Source organism: Pongo abelii, chromosome 8 (genome assembly GCF_028885655.2).
Source record: "Pongo abelii isolate AG06213 chromosome 8, NHGRI_mPonAbe1-v2.0_pri, whole genome shotgun sequence".
In the NCBI taxonomy this organism is placed as follows: domain Eukaryota; kingdom Metazoa; phylum Chordata; class Mammalia; order Primates; family Hominidae; genus Pongo; species Pongo abelii.
In genome coordinates this window covers 122,067,760-122,089,684 of record NC_071993.2, presented here as the reverse complement: position 1 = coordinate 122,089,684, position 21,925 = coordinate 122,067,760, and the positions used below count along the sequence as shown (strand labels likewise).

Sequence of the window (21,925 nt, the reverse complement as noted above, 5' to 3'; positions counted from 1 at the left end):
CCACAGAGAAAATTCGAGGAGGAGGGACCGTTCCTGAACTCATTCTATGAAGCCAGTATCACCCTGATACAAAAATGTGGTAAAGATGAAATGAAAAAAGAAAATTACAGGCCACTATCCCTGATGAAAATAGATGCAAAAATCTTCAGCAAAATACTAGAAAGCCATAAGATGGCAGCAAGGGTGAGAAAAAATAGTAATTAAAAAAATACTAGCCACCTTGGGAGGCTGAGGCAGGAAGATCACGAGGTCAAGAAATCGAGACCATCCTGGCTAACATGGTGAAATCCTGTCTCTACTAAAAAATACAAAAATTAGCTGGGTGTGGTGGCGGGTGCCTGTAGTCCCAGCTACTCGGGAGGCTGAGGCAGGAGAATGGCATGAACCCGGGAGGTGGAGCTTGCAGTGAGCTGAGATCATACCACTGCACTCCAGCCTGGGTGACAGAGCGAGACTCCGTCTTGAAAAAAAAAAAAAAAAAAAAAAAAACTAGCAAACCAAATCCAGCAGCACATCAAAAAGTTAACACCACGATCAAGTAGGTTTAATCCCTGGGATGCAAGTTTGGTTCAACATGCACAAATCAATAAATGCAATTCACCAAATAAGACCCAGAAAAAGCTTTCAATAAAATCCAAAATCCCTTCATGATAAAAGCCTTTGACAAACTAGGCATTAAAGGAATACACCTCAAAATAATAAGAGCCATCTATGACAAACCCATGGCCAACATCATATTGAATGGGCAAAAGCTGGAACCATTTCCCTTGAGAGGTGGAACAAGACAAGGATGCTCACTCTCAGCACTCCTATTCAACATAGTACTGGAAGAGCAATCAGACAAGGGAAAGAAATAAAAGGCATTCAAATAGGAAAAGAAGAAGTCAAACTATCTTTCTTTGCTAATGATATGATTCTACACTTAGAAAATACTACAGACTTTGCCAAAGGCTCCTAGAACTGATAAATGACTTCAGTAAGGTTTCCGGATACAGAATCAGTGTACAAAACCCTGTAGCATTTCTATACACCAATAACATTCAAGCTGAGAGCCACATGAAGAATGCAATCCCATTTACAATAGCCACATAAAAAATGAAATACCTAGGAGGATCTCTACAAGGAAAACTAAAAACATTGCTGAAGGAATTAGTAGATGACACAAACAAATGGAAAGATATTCCATGCTCATGGATAGGAAGAATCAATATCATTAAAATAGCATACTGCCCAAAGCAATCTATAGATTCAACACTATTCCTATCAAACTGCCAAGGTCATTTTTCAAAGACTTAGAAAAAACTATTCTAAAATTCATATGGAACCAAAAACGAGCCTCAATAGCCAAAGCAATCTTAAGCAAAAACAGCAAAGCAGAGGCATAACATTATCCAACTTTGAACTATGTTATGAGACCATAGTAACCAAAACAGCATGATACTGATACAAAAACAGACACATAGACCAATGTAACAGAGTAGATAACCCAGAAATAAAGCCACACTCCTACAGTCATCCGATCTTTGACAAAGTTGGCAAAATAAGCAATGAGGAAAAGATTCCTTATTCAATAAATGGTGCTGGGTTTGCTGGCTGACCACATGCAAAATACTGAAACAGGACCCATACCTTTCACCATATATAAAAATTAACTCAAGATGGATTAAAAGCTTAAATATAAGACTTTGAACTATAAGATTCCTAGAAGAAAACCTAGAAAACGCTGTTCTGGGCATCGCCTTAGGAAAGAATTTATGATTAAAATTCAAAAGCCATTGCAACAAAAACAAAAATTGACAAGTGGGACCTAATTAGATTAAAGAGCTTCTGTACAGCAAAAAAACAAAACAAAACAAAACAGGAACTATCAACAGAGTAAACAGAACTATAGGATGGGAGAAAATATTCACAAACTATGCATCCAACAAAGGTCTAATATCTAGAATCCATAAGGAACTTAATTCAACAAGCACGAAACAACCCCATTTAAAAAATGGGCAGAATATATGAACAGACACTTCTCAAAAGAAGACATACGAACAGCCAACAAACATGAAACAATGCTCAATATCACTAATCATCAGAGAATTGCAAGTGAAAACCACAAGGAGATACCATCTCACACCAGTCAGAATGGCTATTATTAAAAAGTTTTTTTAAAAAGCAAATGCTAGTGAGGCTGCAGAGAAAGGGGAATGCTTATACACTATTGGTGAGAATGTAAATTAGTTCAGCCCCTCTGAAAAGCAGGGTTTTTTTGTTTTTTGTTTTTTGTTTTTTTGAGATGAAGTCTCACTCTTGTGCCCTGGGCTGGAGTGCAATGGCGTGATCTCAGCTCACTGCAACCTCCGCCTCCCCGGTTCAAGTGATTCTCCTGCCTCAACTTCCCGAGTAGCTGGGATTACAGGTGCGTACCACCACGCCCGGCTAATTTTTGTATTTTAAGTAGAGACGGGATTTCACCATGTTGGCCAGGCTGGTCTCGAACTCCTGACCTCAGGTGATCCACCCACCTCGGCCTCCCAAAGTGCTGGGATTACAGGCGTGAGCCACTGTGCCCGGCCAAAAGTCAAAATTATTTTTAAAAATTTAAGTAAACAAATTACTTACATAAGAAAGCCTGCAGTGAATAAGAAAGGCATGGAGAGATAGAGAGTGTGCAAATAACTAAATAATACAACTAAGAAGTTGATTAAAATAAAGATAAATTATGGTGACTGCCAGAAAGGAAATGAACAGAGTACAAAGAGTGAGAATAGCTGAAAGAGGTCAGTTGAGGCAAGCTGAGAAGACATTTGAACTGGAAGGATGAGAAACAGGCTTTGTGAAGGGGTGGGAGTGTCTCTCAGAGGGATGGATAGCAGGTGTAGGGCTTGGAGGCAGGAAAGGCATGGTTTGTTAGGACCAGACAAAAGGCCAGTGTGGCTGGAATGGGAAGGTCAGAAGGAGGGAAGGAAGACTTAAAGTGGGGAAGGTAGGAGGAGCCAGGGCATGCCAGCCCATGACAGGAAGAAACTAGAGTACATTAACACAACGTGGAGAAGAACGTGCCAGCCTCTGGAGCCGTCCAAATGGAATGGGCTACTTTAGCAGGCGGAGAAGCTCGCATCAGCCAAAACTCGTCTCCAAGGTTCTCAAAAGTGTGTTGCTAGAGCCTTTGGGCCTAGAGTTTGGCTTCGCTTTTATTCTTATCACATTGCATCTTGTTAGAGCCAATCCCTCCCTCCAGCCTGAGAAGCTTTTTTCAGATAAGCATCCAGTGTTCTCATCTGAAAGCCACAGATAAAAATGTTGACTAGGGCAGAGCTCTTCCCAGCTGGCAGCTAAATCTGCCCTCCAGCAGAGGTTAGAGGACATTATTAGGGATGTGAGGGACGCAGGCCTTACAGGGGAAGTGGATGACCTTACAATCTCTGCTGTTTCTGACAGTTTATGAGATCTGTGGACTACATTACAAAGGACAGCACACATTATGGTGTTAGTGGAAGTTTAGGGGATCTTGTCTTCATGAAGATTCAGGATGTAGATCTGGGAAAAGAAAATTTCTTTTCTCAGTAGTATTAAAGTAGAACCATTTTTACTATAGATGATCAATATTTCTTTTTTATGCCAACAAAATACCTTTGCAAGGTTCCGGTATATGTGGTATCTTTTCAGCAATTGCTTTAGCATTTGGACCCTGGGAGATGTTATGAAATACACCAGGCCATTCATCCACTCATCACCTGAGGAGAAAGGTGTGTGATAACCATTGTGTGCTGGGTCCTTTTTAAACCTAGAAGCAGTTTATATTTTTGCTACTATTAGAATCTTCCTATTTAAGAAAGCTGGGTTTAAAAACTAACATTTTGAGGAACCACTTCCCTTAAGCACTGAAACACAGCAGGCAGAACCAATTCTTTCTGGAAACTTCAGAGCATCTAACAAAAGATCAATATTTTTGCACTGTGGCCAAAGTCCAGCTCCATTTGTATTGCCGTGAATCACCTAGAGCTGGAAGTGTTTAGCTTTGCCACCTTGATTCCCTAAGTGCGGGTGCTCATATGCTTATGATTGTTTTTAGTTTACAAGGTTAGAAAAGTGGGATTCATCTTAAAATAATGTTAATTTTTAAGGCATTTTTATTAAATTTTTAAAATTGTTCTCCTGAAAATACAGAAAATTAGAGAAGGAAGCTGCTAAGTGTGCCCAACAATTCCACATCTGACCAGGACAGTGTAAACACAGCCCTGCTTCAAAGCGGACTGTCGCAGCAAGTCAGAATTCTCACACTCTATTACAGAAGAGGCCCAGCTAAAAGAAACAGCAGGTCAGGCACCGCGGCTCACACGTGTAATTGCAGCTACTAATTTTGAGAGGCCAAGGCAGGCAGATTATCTGATGTCAGGAGTTCGAGACCAGCCTAGCTAACACGGTGAAACCCTGTCACTACTAAAAATACAAGAGTTAACTGGGCGTGGTGGTACATACCTGTAATCCCAGCTACTCGGGAGGCTGAGTCAAGAGAATCGATTGAACCCAGGAGCCTGAGGCTGCAGTGAGCTCAGATTGTGCCACTGCCCTCCAGCCTGGGTGACAAAGTGAGACTCTGTTTCAAATTAAATAAATAAATAAATGAGTGAATGAATGAAGCAGCAATCCCAGCAAAAGATCTCCAACAAAAGATCTTAGCATTGCCTTCTTCTCTAGTATTAGATATGCCAGGTAAGAAACGAGATGCAGTTAGAGCCACTTCTACCTGAGTCTGTTTCTCAAAGTGTGGGCCCCAGATCACCTGCATAAGGATCATATGAGGTGGGAGGTGGGATGGTTCTTTAAGGTAAAGATTCCTGGGCTCTATCCTGACCCAGTGAATGAGAATCTCTGAGGATGGAGCCCAGGCATTTGCTTTCCTTAATAAGTTGCCCATGTGATGATTTTAGACGTTCTAAAGTTTGAGAATCACTCCAGCCATAGCTGTCTCCTCTCCAGTGGGCCACAGGCACCACCGACCCCCCAGCACACACACACAAGGGGAACCTTTCTGCACTAGCAGCTTAAAGGCCTTTCTTGGATGGTCTTTTTGGTATATTTTTAGTCAAGTAATAAAAATAATGGCAAACAAGTGTTTACTCTGTGCTAGTCATCATCCAAGAACTTCTATTTTTATATTTACTGATTCTTATAATAACCTTATAAGGTAGGTTTATTATAATCCCCATTTTATAGAAGAGTGAATAAAAGCACAGAGAGGTTAAGTCACTGGCCCAACATCACACAGTCAGGATTCAATTCCAGGCTGAGTCTCGTTTCAGAGTCCACACTCTTAACCTACACCAGGCTATTGCATACCTCAGTTTCCTGTAATGTGGCCCCAATCCCTGCATCTCATTCATCTAGCAAATACCTCATCTTTGAGGACTAACAGCAAACCTGCCTCTGTGAAGCCTCTCCTTACTCCATGAGGTAGAGAGTCTCTTTCTACTGTGTGTGAGAGGGGCGATGGAGACATAGGGAAGTGGCAAAGCTAGAGAGGTAATAAGGGCCAGGCAGGTCACAGAGAATGTCTTTGAGGAAGAAAGTCAAAGCGAGGTGTCTTTCTGGGAGCTGCTGCACTAATCTAGGCAAGAATAGTGGGACCTCAATGATGGATCACTGCAGCAATGTGCCTCTTAGCCCTACCCCTGACACTGTGACATATACCACTTGTTAGCATTGTCATTAAAACCACAGTTCTGGCTGGGCACGGTGGCTCACGCCTGTAATCCCAGCACTTTGGGAGTCCAAGGCAGGAAGATCACCAGAGGTCAGGAGTTCGAGACCAGCCTGGCCAACATGGTGAAACTCTGACTCCACTAAAAATACAAAAATTAGCCGGGCATGGTGGTGCGCACCTGTAATCCAGCTACTCAGGGGGCTGAGGCATGAGAATCGCTTGAACCCGGGAGGTGGAGTTTGCAGTGACCGGAGATCATGCCACTGCACTCCAGCCTGGATGACAGAGCAAGACTCCGTCTCAAAAACAACAAAAACAACAACAGCAACAACCACAGTTCTTAGGTAAATGAAGGTAACCAAACATTATAGGACTCATTGCCATTGAATGTACCTGGCAATCAAACCGTGAAAATGCATGCCAGATTTCCTAGACTTGAGATAAAATTTCCTGCTATTTGCAAATCAGCACAGGTCAGAGTAAAAGGCCCAAAACAGGGGCCTGGGCCAACGTGCCAGTGACCTCCTAAGGCAGGACTGAGTCTTTCATCGTTTTCCCAAATTCTCAGGACAGTGTGACAATTGACAGATGTTTGTTGAATGAATAAATGAATTCTGTATGACCACATGACATTTTCTGGTATCTCAGTAGAAACATCAGTGCTGGGGCAACAAGCTTCTTGTCCTTCTCAAACTTTCCCTCCCTCCAAACCAGGAGTCCTGCATTGCTATGGAGGGTCATTATCTTTCCTTCATAATTGGAGATGTACCAAGCGACATGATAATGCCTCATATTTATGTAAAGCTTTTACCCAAGCAGATTGTAACTCCTTTTAAATAGTCTGATCCATCCCACGATGGTGCTGGGAATTGGGCGTTATTACCATCCTCATTGTGTATGCATAACCAGTTAGACCTGAAGGAAAGTTAATGACTTGCCCAAGGTCACCGCACATGAGCTGCCCAGGCAACTTCAGAAGCAGGCTTCCTAACTCACAGGCTGGCCCATTCCATCCTGTAGTCCTTCCCGCTCTCTCTGGCTCCTAAGGCCATTTGTGGCAGTGAACATCTGCGAGCTCTGGTCACTTATGCATTTCCTGGTATCTGATACTCTTTCTCTCCCCACCAAGTACATTTCCAGTGTGACAATTACTCCATCAGCCACTCCAAGCAGGAGGATTTGAAAGGAGGGCCGCTATTTTCCATGAGTGCAATTATTCATGTGCACAAATAATTGTGCACATAATTGGCTAATGGAGAGTGCAATCGGCCACATGTGGGCATAATTAGCCACTTGCCCCTCATTTGGAGGGTATAATTATCAAAGCAGGCAATTTTATATCTGGGGATAAATTGTACATGCAGGAGAGAAAGATGGCTAGGAAATCCGGTCCTTAGTTACTTTTCGTGTCCTTTTATTTCCAGAAAAGCATTTTAAGGTAAAGGTAACCTTCTGATTTCAATTGCCCATTTGGCTCAACCATCAGACCCAGTCATGGAGAGGAGGCAGAAAACGGAATCTAGGAAAGAATGAGCCAGGATCATGTGGACCGAGCTGAAGCGTGAATCTTCCTCGCCAGAAACACCCCAGCAACCAATTACCCTGGACGTGACGCCGAGGCCCACCTAGTGGTCAGCCATCTGCCTAAGCAGACAATAAAGCTCAATTTTTCTCCTTCTCCATTATTGTGTATGATTTTTGCTTTAGCAGTTTTAACGTTTTCCTCACTTTGTGGTTTTATCATCTCAGAAATGCCAGTTGGCTTGGCACAGCGAGTGATTTTGTTCGCTGCTGCAAGTGGGTCATTTAAAATGCTTTAACAATACCTTTAACTAGTCATTCATCTGGGGATGTACATAGAATAATAAATCGAGAACACATCTCTTTGTGCTTGTTCCAAGACCTGAGATGGCAGAGATTTTACAGTCTCTGCTGCGCACCCCCCTGCATTCTGGCTTCAACAGCTCTGCAAAACTTTTCCCACTCTCCCACTCAATCACACAAAAATACACTTGCTAACAGCAGATCCTAAAAATACATGTCACATGCAAGCACAAGGGAAAATTTTTTTAAACATGAATTGACTCTTTAGGAATATGCAAGCTGAATTTTTTTTTAAAAAAAGGAACACTGAATCTCCTATTACACTATCCTTCATTTCCCTCAGAGTATTATCTTCTTGGGGAGGGAAAATAGCACAGTGATTGGGGAGACAAGCTGTTTGGTGTTAGAAGGACCTGAGTTCCTGGCTCAGCTCTGGCACTTGCCAATTGTGTGACCTTGGATAAGTTACTGAAACTTTCTGACCAAATTTCCCTATCTGTAAAATGGGTTGTTCTGAAGGTCAAAGGGAATGCAGGTAAAACACTTAATGCTAGACACATTGTAAGTCAGGCTCAGGTAAGTGGGATCTATCATTAATATTAAGAGCCTCATCTTTTAATCTCTAACACACCTTATCCATACCAGGTACATGGCACTCTAGAGTACCTGTGTACAGCCCTAATTCTCCTCACCAAGTGGAGAGAAATGTCTTCTTACACGTCTTTATAATGCATGTGGCAAGATGCCCATAGGAGGTCTTCCATAATTGGTGATAAGTGATGGTTCACAACATCATGTGACATCCCACACTGACATGTGCTGACCTTGAGCACGATGTCACACTCGCTTCTATGGCTTCTGGACCTGAACTCCATCTCCACCCTTTCCTCTATGGTCACCCTCAGAAACTGGCTGCAGGGGTGGGGTTTGGGCGGTGGGGGGGTTGCCTTTCTAATTTCTGTTTTCACCTCTTCAGCTTCATGACCTCTGCAGTCACCTCTATTTCAGCCACCTCAGCACAGCCATTCCCTACACTTCATCGCCCCTCAGACGTGAGGCACCTCGAAATCTTGAGTTTTCTTTGACCTTGTTGATTTCACCTTCCTTACCTTCCACCTTGCCGGGGAACAAATGTGTGCATCTCCTCCCAACCCTGCTTTCAGTGACTTCACATTCATAGCTTGAAACTGGTCACGGTGGGGGTATTTGCACCACAGAAATAAGCAAATATTACAAATCAGGGCTTCCCCTCACCCCCCAGGAGAACCAGCTGTTAACCATTTTCCAGGACAATACTGCATGTATTCACATGTATTTCTATCATAACCCTAATCCCTGCACACCTAACTATTCTCCATCATCCCCTATTGATTTCATTTACCTTCCTAGTTCTCCTCCAATATCACTGCTTACTATATTTAATACATGCCATACTGTTCCTCAGCTCCATGCCCTTTGATGGCCAGCTGATTCTACTTTTCTACTCTCCACTTATGGGTAACACCCATGTCCTCTTCCTCTATCTCACTCTTTCCTCCTATTACCCATCTCTCATCAACTTCTAATCAAGCTCCCACTGCTAATATTCTGATCCTTCAGCTCCTGGTGCCTGTACAGTAGGCAATGTTTTAAATAGGATAGACTCCACTCTGTCATGTTTATTGTCCAGATACATTATCTCTCAAAGAGAGAGAGAGAGGTTGTATGCAGGTCTTTTAATGGCTAGCCTATTCGGTCCCTTTTTAAACCCAGGTTTAATACCAATGTAACCCTTCAGGTGGTGAGTTACATGTGGCATTTGACGCTTTTTTTTTCACTTGCTTCAAAGTGGAATTCTTTACTGTGCAACACCACACGACTCTCCTAGCGTATCTCAGCCTTGAAGTGTTTACTAAAATTGATATTGCTCTTCCCTGAAAGAACCAAGTCGTAAACATTGTCTTGTTTAAAATTAAAAATCTACAGTGAAGTGCTTACCACAAGAGGAATGTGTCTCAAGGTTGTCTCTAATGCGACTGCAATTGACATTCCGTGTTCCTTTACTGAATGTTCATTGAACCCAGGCTGGGGTCGGAGGAGGCTGAGGGAAGAAGCCAGCCTGAGGGAAGAAGAAAGGTTAAAGAGAGACAGGAAGGAGGAAGGCATAAAATAAAATAAAAAAGAATTATTATGTAGGGCACTGCACGCTACCCTCTACGACTGCTCTGCACATGGGCTAAGTAAGAGACCGCAAACTGATCTGAGAACCTTTGCCCCATACAATCCTCTTGGAAATTTGACAGATTTTACACTAACATTGAGATTTCCGGCTTTTTCTGAGAAATCTTCAGTACTGGCTACACTGGGCTGCAGTTCTACATGGGAACACAGTTGGCTGGAAATGAGTAGCAGCTGTCCTTTAACACAGGCGTGCACTCCGCAGCTGGAAACCCACCCACCCGTAATTGTTTTCCGCCCAGCCAGAATCATTTACTTATGTTGTCAGCTGGGCCTCTGCAGGCATTTGGGTTTGTGACTTCTACGCTGCAGGAAGCCCTGGAGCTTACCCACATTTCTAAAATTTCCCAAAGTGATGGTTTATAGGAGACAGTGGAATCTCATGATTTTATTCATCTCTGAACTGCTGTAGTGCCTTGTACAAAGTAGATGTTCAGTTAACTAGAATGAAGCGTTCACTGAATTAGATGGGTTAAGCATCTGAGCAGATATAGGTCCTAGGTGGCCCTGCAGACGCTCAAATGCAACACTGCTGCTGAGATGTGAACAGCAGAATGTCATTCACAGCATTTTAAGTTCTGCCCTCTGGGTAATGGTAGTTGAAGAGAAGTCCCATTTAGCTATGTGTACGGGACATTGGCCCCTTGAAGGGAACAAGTTAGAACCAGTACATTAGGGAAACTCCTTCTACTGGACAGATTTATTATTGGATCAAAATTTTAGTGCTTAATAAAAGGACCAGAGCACTAGTCATTTCGTCTTGGTTAAGATAGTTTACTACTGTGGGCCTCTGTTTCCTCATTAGAAAAACAAGAGTTTGTTGGTAGAGTGTTGAACGTTCTACAGGATTCCATTCTGGCTTCCTCCAGAAGAGGGTGTTGGTAAAATCGAGTTATCTCAGCACCTTCACAGCAACTATCTTTATAATTAGGCTTGTTCATGACTTTAGAATAATTTTTAAAAATTTCTAAATTCCAACTAAAATAATCAGCTTGGCTCTTCTGATGTAGAAACAAGTAGGAGATTTCAAGAATGTTAGTTTCTCACCCTCTTGACTTGTTCTTTATAACACCTGGCTTGAGTTAGTTAGGACTCTGTGAGATTGTTCATCTTCCTGAGCCATTTTCTTCAGCCTAGGCATAGTAGAAGTGCAAGTCCTGCGTGGAGATTAATGAAGACCTGTGTTACCACGCCTTCAAAGCATCTGCCTGCTCTCTAAGTCATGCACTGGCTAATTAGAGCGGAACAAAATGGGTGCCTTTCCTTTCCGGTTGAAAATTAAAAACCAAGAAACTGTTTCTCTTTCTTTTGATGTGACCTGACACCACTGTGCATATGAAGCATCTTCTGTATTGAAATGAAGGATAAAGAAAATACCAAGGTGCTAATTGAATTCATGTCTCCTCCTCTCCCAGAAGCCAGAAAAACAGAACAAAGCAGTTTCAATTCTTAGAATCTAAATAACCCAAATGGGCCCCTTCTCAAATGAAAATCATTTGAAAACATCTGCAACTGTTGCCAATCAGATCTGATTTTGTGTAGAAAGTCGGTGTATTGTTCGGTACAAATCGTTTCTAGGGAGACAATTCCTTAAAAAAGAAGCAAGAATATTATTTTAGCAAATAATTTGTTTATCACATAGCCAGTGACATAAAATCTGTGAGGGCTTAATTAAAAATTGCCAGAAGCTCTCATGTCAAGTAAAAATAAATGAACAAAGATGAATTTCTTAAATGAAGATAGGTACAACTCATTTACACAATTTCAAAGCTTTTGTTGTTGTTGTTATGGAGTCTTGCTCTGTTGCCAGATTGGAGTGCAGTGACACCATCTTGGATCACTGCAACCTCCACCTCCTAGGTTCAAGCAATTCTCCTGCCTCATCCTCCTGAGTAGTTGGGACTACAGGTGCATGCCACCACACCTGGCTAATTTTTGCATTTTTAGTAGAGACAGGGTTTCACCATGTTGGCCAGGCTGGTCTTAAATTCCTGACCTCAGGTGATCCGCCCACCTCGGCCTCCCAAAGTGTTGGGATTACAGGCGGGAGCCACTGCACCCGGCCCATTTCAAAGCTCTTGAATAATTTAAATGTATTAGTTTTTAAAATTTTATTAAATAGTTGTAATAAATAACTCTTAAATCTTCAATAGCAGCTAATACTTGTTGAATCCTTATTTCATATCAGACACTATCCTCAACAGTTTTCATACGTTTATTCCTCCTTGAAGCCAACATTATTCCATCTTACATATGCAGAAAGAGAGCTGAGAGAGACTAAGTCATTTAAGGTCATTCAGTAAGTGGCAGCATTGGGATTTGACTCCATCAAAGTCTGTCAAATAGAAGACAGATTTAAGGCCCATGTTGTCTCTTTAAATAATAAAAACACTTGGCCGGGCGCAGTGGCTCATGCCTGTAATCCCAGCATTTTGGGAGGCCAAGGCAGGTGGATCACAAGGTCAGGAGTTCAAGACCAGCCTGGCCAAGATGGTGAAACCCCATCTCTACTAAAAATACAAAAATTAGCCGGGCACGGTGGCAGGCCCCTGTAATCCCAGCTACTCGGGAGGCTGAGGCAGGAGAATCGCTTGAATCCGGGAGGTGGAGGTTGCAGTGAGCTGAGATCACGCCACTGCACTCTAGCCTGGGTGACAGAGCAAGACTCTGTCTCAATAGATAAATAAATAAATAAATAAATAAATAAATAAATAAATAAATAAAACAAAAACATTCAAGATTATCAATTTGACAAGAAGTACAGCTTTGACTACATGCCATTCATTAAGAAATTCACTGTTCTTATTATTTTCCTAATTACTTATTACAGTTTTTATTTCTATCTATTCAGACATATCTCTTGAGAGCTTAAATTTTTTAAATGTGTGGCTATAAGTTGTTATGTATAAAGTTATTATCGTTTTTGTTTATCATATGTGTCTTGACTATTTCCTTCTACCTCTGAATACTTCCTGTCAAAAATCTGTTCGCCCTCGTTTTACATTCTGCCATTTTTGTTTCATTCAGGACAGAACTAACAGATGGTAGTAAATAATTAAGAGATGCTGAAAGGATGTGAGGTTTAAATAGACTAAGAAATGAAGAAAACAGTGGTGTTTGTGTAGGTAAAGAAATGTACAAAATAACATAAAATAAAATATTTTAGAGCAAGTAGCATGGTAAGGTTTTAAGAATTCCCAGGTTTTCTAGTAGCTCTTAGTAGCTATTTGTAAAAAATACTGATGCATTTTATTTATGTATTCCTGTGTTTAATTGCAAAAAAATGGTATCATGCTTTTCCAATCAAATCCATATCAAATCCTTGAAAGAACAACTGTTTAAACAAAGTTAGTGAGCGTTCTCTCCACAGCCACTATGAACACTATTGCTGAATTGTATGTATTTTTGCACTTGCCTGTTTACCTTTCTGTCCCTCTATTTACTCAGTGAGCAACTTAAGGAAAGCTACAATGTCTTATCTTTGTGGCCCCTGTGCCTAGTACAATGCCCAACACATAGTTGACACTTGGTAAATTCTCTTTGAACAAATATAGCAATTTCCTGGAAATCCCTATTGAGCACTGTGTTGAACTTCATGGGCTGGTGTTGGTCAAGGTCCAGCACAAGTTTCTAGGTCTTTCTAGACTCCACGTGTTAAGCTGTGAGCTCCCCTTGCAGACCTGAGACCTGGAGATGGGCCAATTTCCCTAGCTCTGGCCTGAACTACTTCCAGTTTCTTCCTCCTCTCCATCAATATCCCAGCAAGCCCTGTGTACAAGGATGCATAAATTACAGTACCAACTGTGTAGCTGCTCTGAAGACATCCTAAAGGAGGGAATCTTGAACACGGGGTAAGGTGCCAAGTGAGAAGCAAGATGTCAAAGGTGGGGACGTAGGCAGGAGGTGGTCAATTAAAAAGAGAACTTGAAAACTTTCTGTAGATTGGCCAATTATGTTGAAAGGCAGTGGTAATCTTTGCCATATAAGTTAGCAGATGAGAAAATGGAGACAGAGGGTATAAAGATCCGTTTAAAAACATTTAGGGCAAAGCGAAAGATAAAAATAGAATGTTAGCTAGTGGGAAAAACCAGGTCAAGGAAGATTTTTGTTTTTAGCTTTTGTTTTAAGATGCTTGGTAACGATGTGGTAGAAAAAAATCTGGAGCAAAAGAAAGATAAAGCCCCTCACCTTCAGAACTCATATTTATAGAAGGCCATAATAATTTTGAAAGTGATTTGAAGTCAGCCATGACATCACCTTCAAAGATTATAAGAACTCAGAAGGAGAAGCAAAGGCCTTAGAGAATGTGACTCTACTACTAAATGTCACTTTGACAGCTTTTTTCTTGGAGGTACATTTAAGATTATTTGAGTTGTCATTTTCTCTAGGAAGACTTCACTTTAATTACACAAATATTGAATATTTTTCAAGATAAAAATAGTAAAGAATCTGCTTTGAAGTCTTTAGCCTTCAAACACTATTATGTGAAATCCTCATTGGAGAAACAGTGAGAAATATGGAAATAAGTGCAATCAGGCCTCATAAATAAGGAACTGTGAATGTTAATGGTGTGGTTTTACCACAAACCTTTTAAAGGGCCAATGGAGAGGCCTTATTATTTCAAATATCACAGATCTAAGGGTTCCCTAAGGGAAATAGTGATAAATATTGGTAAAATGCCTGTAAAGACAGCAAGGCAAAAATAAGCCAAAACTTTGAGCTGGCCATTTGAAAACTACCTAACCTTTCATTTAATTGCCTTTTTGTAACAAACCAGAAATAAGATCTAAAAGCCAAGTGTGATGGGTTCTTCCGAACATGCTCTGAAATATCTGCTGTGAGGGGATTTAAAGTGCAATTGCTTTGCTCTCAGCTTGAGTGCAACCAACTGGGGAAAAATTGAATTTTGGTCTGCTAGTGGATTGTGGCCGTGTGCGTCTCTGGGTAAGGGTGGAGGTGGAGTGGGGAGGGAAGTCCTCAGAGGTGCAGCTGTGTGATGAGCAGCTTGGAAGAGCAGACAGCGCAAGCACATGCACTTCAATGCTGTCTCTTCCATTACGTGGCTGAGTGATCCCGCGTAAGTTACCAAACCTTCTTGAGCCTCATTTCCCTCGTCTGTAAGATGATTATAGTAATATTTAACTTAGAAACCTATAGCTAGGATTAAAAGACAGAATTCATTCATGCAACAAGTGTTTATTGGATACCACTACATGCCGGGCTCTGTGCTAGGCTCTGGGGACACAGCAGTGAACAAAACAGGCTGACATTTTAGTGTGGGAGACAGGAAACGCAGAAATGACGTAAGTCAATATCATGTGAGAAGGGGATGATGAACGCTGTGGAGAAAGTAAAGCAGATGTGGCAAATCAAATTTTTCATACCTGACCGCAATACTTCGTATCCCATAGGCTCTGATTACAATGTGACTTTGACCCTTCTCCAGTTGAGAAATGTGATCTATGTTCCTTCTCCTTGAAACTGGTTGGTTTTTGTGACTTTTCAACCCGTAGAATACATGGAAGTGATGCTGTGTGGATTCCAATGTTGGGTCATATGAGGCAATACAGCTTCCACTTTGCTTGCTGGAATACTCAGCTGGGAAGCCTTCAGCCACTGTGCAGGGTCCACTGCCCTGAGGCCACCATGCTGTGAGGAAGTTCAGACTAGCCCACGTGGAGAGACCTCCTGGAGGAGATCTGAACTATATCTGAGAGACCGAGCCAGCCCCCAGCTACTAGAACCCTGCTTTGTTTCAGTTTTAGCCAGCATCTGACTCTCACTGCATAAGAGATTATAGAGCCAGAACCTCCCAGTTGAGCCCTTCCAGAATTCCTGACCCTCAGAAACCATGAGAAATAAGATGATGGCTGATGTTTTAACTCATTAAATTTGGGGAGTGATTTGTTACACAGCAATAGTAGCTAGAACAGTAAAGAAGGGGAACAGAGTATAATTTAACAGAGGAGAGAGAGAAGACTTCACTGAGACATTTCATCAATGAATTGGGGGAGGCAAAGAGTAAGCTAAGATATCTGGGGGAAAGTGTTCCAGGCAAAGAGAGTGTGCCTGGTGTATTCAAGGAACAGCAAGGAGACCAGAGTGTGTCTGGAGCCAAGAAAGGGAGGGAGAAAGGAACAACAGATGAGGTCAGACACCGGATAGCATAGGCTCTTGCAGGCCACTGGAAAGATGAGTTTTTAACTTTGAGTTGGGAAGCCATTGAATGGTTTGGGGCAGAGCAATGACAGGATATGATTTATGTTTTAATAGGAACACTCTGGATGCTCTGCTAAGACTGATACCTTATTCCTTTCATTACAGTATCTCTATAAAAATCCAAAGTTGGTTCAGTAAGGCTAAGTAATTTATCCAAAGCCAGTAAACTACTAATGGCAGAGATGGGATACAAACCCAAGTTACCTTTTTCAAGTCCTAAGAAAATGAGCTTTAGAGAAACTTAACATCCTGCTATAACTTCCAGGCTGATGCTGATGGTGGCCATCACCTCAGCTCTTCTTTTTTTTGGATGGAGTCTCACTCTGTCACCCAGGCTGGAGTCCAGTGGCACGATCTTGGCTCACTACAACATCCGCCTCCTGGGTTCAAGCGATTCTCCTGCCTCAGCCTCCCAAAGTAGCTGGGACTACAGGTGCACACCACCACACCCAGCTAATTTTTGTATTTTTAGTAGAGACAGGGCTTCACCATGTTGACCAGGCTGGTCTCGAACTCCTGACCTCTGGTGAACCACCTGCCTCAGTCTCCCAAAGTGCTGAGATTACAGGCATGAGCCACCATGCCCGGCCCACCTCAGCTCTTTTTGTGCCAGCCCCCTTTTTTTGGGAAAAGCATAGTAGTTACAAGCTTAGGTCTGGGAGCTAGACTGAGTTCAAGGCCTGCTTTACCATATATGAGCTGTGTCACCTTGGGTAAGTTACTTAACTTCTCTGTGTCTCAATTTCCTCACCTGTGAAATGAGAATAATAACTGCACCTGCCTCAGAGGGGTTTCGGGAGGGATAACAGACAAAGCATCTCAGGTACTTAGCCCATTGCCTGGCACTCGGTAAGTGCTTAATCACATCAGCACAGCCACCCAGCCTGGCTCCCTGCACTCCGCCTCCCTCAACTCTGCGTTAGAATAATCACCACTCTCCACTCAAACCCCTCTTCTCTGCCACCTCCACCCACATTCTCCTTCTTTTTTGGGTCAACAGTGCTTTTCTCCACACTACCCTAGTTGGAACCTCTTCTAATCTCATCCTCTATGTCCTGAGGAAATCTACCCTGTTCCCAACTGTGATTTCTAACCCCGCTCCATGACTACTTTTGTCAAAACCTCCTTAGGAGACCCAGCTTCCCACTACCCCCTCCAGACTCTCCTTCTCCTCAGTTTTGCAATAGCGACTGCTCTTTGGTGGTCCCCATCATCTATATATTTCACCCACTCCCCATTCCCTTCAATGTCCTCTTCTGCCTCTGGAGCCCATCTCCTTTCCCTGGAGGGTTCTAGACTCTGGCCGTGGTCTATTTCTCTGTTGTTATTTTTGAGAACTTCTATCATTTCTGCTAATGGTGTTCCCCACTGCCTGGTCTCGTAGTTCCTCAAACTTGTCATTTTCCTCACCTTTGTCTTTGCCCCAGTCAGTTACATTACAGGTATGCCTCTGCCATTGTTCTCATGGTTTGTCAGAGCTGGCTCACCTCCATGGTCTGTGAGGTGGAGGAAAGACTGCTGCCCGAAGAATTCTTTATTTTTTTGAGATGGAGTCTCTCTCTGTCACCCAGGTTGGAGTGCAGTAGTGCAATCTCAGCTCACTGCAACCTCCAACTCCTGGGTTCAAGTGATTCTCCTGCTTCAGCCTCCCAAGTAGCTGAGACTACAGGCATGAGCCACCACACCCAGCTTTTTTTTTTTTTTTCGTTTTTTTTGTGGAGACGAGTTTTCACCATGTTGGCCAGGCTGGTCTCGAACTCCTGATGTCAAGTGATCCACCCATCTCAGCCTCCCAAAGTACTGGGATTACAGGCATGAGCCACTGTGCCCAGCCTGCTGCCCTAAGAATTCAATCCCTGACGTTGCTGCTAATGGACTGGGTGTTTGTTTTCTCCAAAGAGAAGTTCTCTGAACTAGCAAAGCAGAAGGGTCTCCTTGGAAAAGGCTTTCCTTGTCTTTTTATTTATTTATTAATTTTTTGAGACAGGATCTTGCTCTATCATCCAGACTGGAGTGCAGTGACACGATCTTGGCTCACTGCTATCTTGGCATCCCGGGTTCAAGTGATTTTCCTGCCTCAGCCTTTTGAGTAGCTGGGCCTACAGGCACATGCCACCATGCCCAAATAATTTTTGTATTTTTAGTAGAGATGGGGTTCTGTCATGTTGGTCAGTTTGGTCTCAAACTCTTGACCTCAGGTGATCCACTCGCCTCAATTTCCCAAAGGGCTGGGATTGCAAGCATAAGCCACGGCACTCGGCCTTTCCTTGTCATAATAATGAGTTTCCTGGATGGTTCTGTGGCTTATAAAAGCACCAGGCAAGTAGGGACCTATGATCCTAGGTTAAGGTTACATAATAAGTTATTTTGCCTTTTGGTACGAGTTGTCTCTGCTATGAAGAACTTTGGGAAGAAGAGGAATACCTATTTGTAAAACAGTACAGGGGCTGTTATTGGTTGAACTGTGTTCCTCCAAAAGATGTGAAGTCCTAACTCCCAGTTCTTCAGAATGTGACCTTATCTGGAATAGTCATCTCATGTGACCTTAAGATGAAGTCATACTAGAGTAGGGTTGGCCCTTAATCCAATATGACTAGTTTCCTTATAAAAAGAAGAGAGACACAGAGACCTGGAGACACGAGGGGAGAACACTATGAGACAGTATAGGCAGATGTTGAAGTGCTGCAAGCCAAGCGATGCCAGTGATTGCCAGCAAACCACCAGAAGCTAGGAAGAGGGAGGAAGGATTCTCCCCTACACATTTCAGAGGGAGCATGGCCCTGGCAGCACCTTGACTTTGGACTTCCAGCTATCAGAAATGTGAGAGAATTCATGTCTGTTTTTAGCCACCTGGTTTGTGATACTCTGTTATGACAGCTCTGGGATACGAATCCAGGGCCTTCTAGAAGTGAAGGAACTCCACCCCTACTCCCTAAGACAGGGGTCCCCAACTCCCTGGCCATGGACCAGTACCAGTCTTGACCTGTTAGGAACCAGACTACACAGCAGGAGGTGAGTGGCAGGCGAGCAAGCAAAGCTTCATCTGTATCGACAGCTGCTCCCCATCCCTCACATTACTGCCCAAGCTCCACCTCCTGTCAGATCAGCAGTGGCATTAGATTCTCATAGGTGAGCAAATCCTACTGTGAACTGCACACGCGGGGCATCTAGGTTGAGCACTCCTTATGAGAATCTAATGCTTGATGATCTGTCACTATCTCCTATTGCCCCCAGATGGGACTGTCTAGTTGCAGGAAAACAAACTCAGGGCTCCCACTGATTCTACATTATGGTGAGTTGTGTAATTATTTCATTATATATTACAATGTAATAATAATAGAAATAAAGTATACAATAAACGTAATGTGCTTGACTCATCCCAAAACCATGCCCCCCCACCCCCCGACACTGGTCCATGGATAAACTGTCTCCCACAAAACCTGTCCCTGGAGCCAAAAAGGTTGGGGACCACTGCCCTAAGATTCTAAATCATCCCTGTAGTTGATAAAAGAAAAAATATCCTTGAAATAAAATTTCTTGAAGAAAGAGGGTATCCAGAATGGCAACCCAGCTCTTGTACAGCTCATGAGGAGAATTGGTTCCATGAGCATGTTGCCCAAGCTGGAAGCTTCCGTTGATTCAGCCACTTCAACACAGTGGGGCTACTATGGGAGAAAAGGGCTGACGGACATAGGAACTAAAAAGCACTGTTACCCAGGGCTCATAATCAGCTGGTACTCTTTGCAGCTCTACCAGTTGTTTATGGCTTGGGTTCATTCTGATTATTCAATGCCCCTGCATACCAACATTGAAATACTTTGCTATCGGGCCTGCTATAACTTGCAAGTTAGACATGGAACACAAATGCACCCCAAGGAGGAAACTGATCCAGCAAGAATACCACCATGGAGTGGACAAGCGAGATGGACTGCGTGTTTCTGTCCCCCCAAAATCATATGTTGAAATCCTAACCCTCAAGGTGATGGTATTGGGAGACAGTGCCTTTGGGAGGTGATTAAGTCATGGGGGCAGAGTCCTCAAAAATGAGATTAGTGCCCTTATAAAAAAGACCCAGAGAGCTCTCTTGCCCCTTCTGCCATGTGCAGACAGAGTGAAAGGTCATTGTCCATCTATGAGCAAATGGGCCTTCGCCAGACACCAAATCAGCCAGTGTCTTAATCTTTGACTTCCCAGCCTTCAGAACTGTCAGAAATACATTTCTGTTATTTATAAGCCATGCTGTCTATGCAATTTTGTTATAGCAGCTGAATGGACTAATGCAAGAATCTGAAGAGCTATAGAGGACCAATTTTCAAAAGTGACACCATGAAGATGATAAGGGCTCCTGTTATTTCTCTCCTTGATAGTCAGAAATAAGACTGTTACCTTATGGACCAAATAAATTCCTAGATTGAGAAAAGGAAGTTCTCAGGAAGATATTGGACTTCTTGCTAATGAGGAAAAGTGGGAATTCAAACAATTAATGAGAAAAATAAGAGAGATTCTGTTCTGTTTGTAACCTAAGTTGAAAAAGCAGGTCAAAGTGGCAAACAGAACACAGTGAACAACAAATCTATCTATACGCTCGGCTGCAAAGGATGAAGTGTTCCAGGAATTATAGATGAGAAAATTTATTATTGGCGGATTAAAGAGATATTTTCTGAAACCTGTACTCCAGTTTGTTGAACCAAATCTCTGAGTGGACTTCAAATGAAATCTCCTTTCTACAGAAGTAAAGCCATTACTCAAAATCAACCAAGAGCAAAAGAGCCATCTTACAGCAATGGAAACTGGTCAGCTGTTTCCATGTAGAACTGAATTCAGAAAAATATCCATTTTCTCAGCAACAGCTTGTCATCAGCTATAAGTTCTGCTTGGAAAAAGCCAAGTGATGCTTCGCAGTCCAACATTACATAGATATAACATGGATGCAGTAGCCACTTCTCCATGAGCAAAACAGACAAGCCTGCAAAAGTATGATTAAAAGAATCATTTGCATCGCTTGAGTACTCCAGATTGGCATGGCAGTACTTACCTATTCATTCTACAGGCTTCAGCTGGGTTCTTGGTGAGATCTGTGGGTGCTGCGTGCGAACACAATGATATACACTCAGTAAGTGCTTGAAGAACACTTACTGTTGATGTTACTGAGTGCATAAAGGGGACCTTAAAGGAGCTATGATAATCCTAAGGGTGATAGGAAATCACTATGATTTTTCTATGCACAAGAAAAGATCATAACTTTAGTAAGAGTAACAAAGGGTGACAAGGCACCAACTGGGAATCCAAATCTACAGTCAGGACCTGGCGGTTTATGCTCCATTTCTTTGCTATGTCCTTGTTTGAGTTATTAATGACCCAAGTTTTCCATCTATAAAGAGCACAGTAGCCCTTCTTATCTCCAAAAATACTGGAAGCCTTAATGAGTTAATGTCTTCGATGTGAATTCATCAAAATAAAGGTGCAAAAAAGTGAACCACAAACAAAGTGAAGAAGGATTATTACTTACCATTTCTACCCCCTTGGGTATTACTGAATAAACAAGATAATTTGCTTTTTTCTACGTATTATTCTTATATTCCCCTTCCTTTTCGTGATTTCTCTTGTTCTTTTCTCTTGATCTCTTTTACATGAACACACACACACACAAAACTGACTATACATTTTTTTTTCTCATCTTGACAGAAACTCATGCTGACCCCCTCTAGAGTGAGACCATAGGAAAGCAGATTTGGTTAGCCATTCAACAGTTGTCTAGCCATTGCTTTCTATAGATAAGGTACTATGTTCATTACTATGTGATATAGTTTGGATATTTGTCTCCTCCAAATCTCATATGGAAATTGATCCCCAGGGTTGGAAGTGAGGCCTGGTGGGAGGTATTTGAGTCATGGGGGTGGATCCCTCATGAATAGCTCGGTGTTTTCTTGCTCTATTATTTTTAAAGTTTTTTAAATTTTTTGAGACAGC

At 42.4% G+C, this 21,925-nt stretch overlaps 1 long non-coding RNA gene across 1 annotated transcript; it reads right to left on the bottom strand.

The window, feature by feature from the left end:
* Positions 1-9,496: 9,496 nt before the first annotated feature.
* On the bottom strand, positions 9,497-20,897 carry LOC129048360 (uncharacterized). Its single transcript, XR_008510638.2, has 3 exons — positions 20,735-20,897; positions 10,784-10,893; positions 9,497-9,617 (listed from the first exon to the last, which is right to left on the bottom strand). It is a non-coding gene; the product is annotated as an uncharacterized LOC129048360 (long non-coding RNA).
* Between the last annotated feature and the right edge of the window lie 1,028 nt (positions 20,898-21,925).